The sequence below is a fragment of the Pan troglodytes genome, chromosome 6 (assembly GCF_028858775.2).
Source record: "Pan troglodytes isolate AG18354 chromosome 6, NHGRI_mPanTro3-v2.0_pri, whole genome shotgun sequence".
NCBI lineage: Eukaryota > Metazoa > Chordata > Mammalia > Primates > Hominidae > Pan > Pan troglodytes.
This window is the reverse complement of record NC_072404.2, coordinates 154,571,177-154,572,468: the sequence shown is the minus strand read 5'-3', so window position 1 is coordinate 154,572,468 and position 1,292 is coordinate 154,571,177. Positions and strand designations below refer to the sequence as shown.

At 40.8% G+C, this 1,292-nt stretch overlaps 1 pseudogene; it reads left to right on the top strand.

Moving 5' to 3' along the window:
- The first annotated feature begins 458 nt into the window (after nucleotides 1-458).
- Nucleotides 459-1,076, top strand: LOC100611496 (rRNA-processing protein FCF1 homolog; annotated as a pseudogene).
- The last annotated feature ends 216 nt before the right edge of the window (nucleotides 1,077-1,292 follow it).

Below are 1,292 nucleotides of genomic sequence, written 5' to 3'. Positions count from 1 at the left end.
CTCAGGTTACTTGATAGCCTTATGCAGTTTTATAACATGCACTAAACACAAATGAAGGGCAGATAAAAATATTATATATAAAAACCCAATGTGAATGGACTTTACACCACTGAACTGTATACTTAAAATGGCTAAGATGGGCCGGGCTCACACCTGTAATCCCAGCACTTTGGGAGTCTGAGGTGGGCAGATCACCTGAGGTCAGGAGTTCAAGACCAGCCTGGCCAATATGGTGAAACCCTGTCTCTACTAAAAATACAAAAATTAGCCGGGCGTGGTGTCGCACGCCTATAGCCCCAGGTACTCGGGAGGCTGCGGCGGAAGAATCAATTGAACCCAGGAGGCAGAGGTTGCAGCCAGATGAGATCATGCCACTGCACTCCAGCCTGGGTGACAGAGTGAGATTCCGTCTCAAAAAAAAAAAAAAAAAAAAAAAAGGCTAAGATGGGATTCTGGAAGAAACAAGAGTGTGATGTGAGTGTGTAGAGGCAAAAGAAATCGAGGAATTATGCGACCATGAAGCCAATGCTTAGTCTCAGAGATCAGAGGCTTAAAGAAAGGGATAGATTAAAACCTAAAAAGGAAGAAAAGAAAGATTCCAACATACTAAAGGAAAGAGAAGTTCCTCAACACCCTTCCTGCTTATTTTTCCAATATAATACACAGCTGGGCCACCTTACCACATTCTTGTTGATTCCAACTTTATCAACTTTTCCATTAAAGCCAAACCCGACTTAGTGCAGTCAATGACGGACTGTCTGTAGGCTATGTGTATCCCTTATATAACTGATTGTGTGATGGCTGAAATTGAGAAATTGGGGCAGAAGTATTGAGTGGCTCTAAGAATCTCCAAGGATCCAAGGTTTGAATGATTACCATGCACACACAAAGGAACCTATGCAGATGACTGCTTAGTACAGAGAGAAACTCAACACAAATGTTACATTGTGGCCACGGTTGACCAGGACCCTAAAAGAAGAATCTGTAAGATTCCAGGAGTTCCTATCACGTACATTTCTAACCATAGATATAACATCGAATGAATGCCAGATGATTATGGAGTCCTTGGGTTCTAATTCTTACAAGACAAAGTTTCCCTGCCTTTCTTTGACCAATTTTCCTCTTGTTGCCAGTTTCCTCTGCCTTTCTTTGACCAGTTTTCTCTTGCTGCCAGTTCATTAAACATGTAATAGCATGAATTATTATTCTATTCACCCATTTGCTCTATTATGAGCTGAGTATGAATAATTATGCTCACTTTTTTAAATGCTGTTTTGAAATTGTTATTTTGT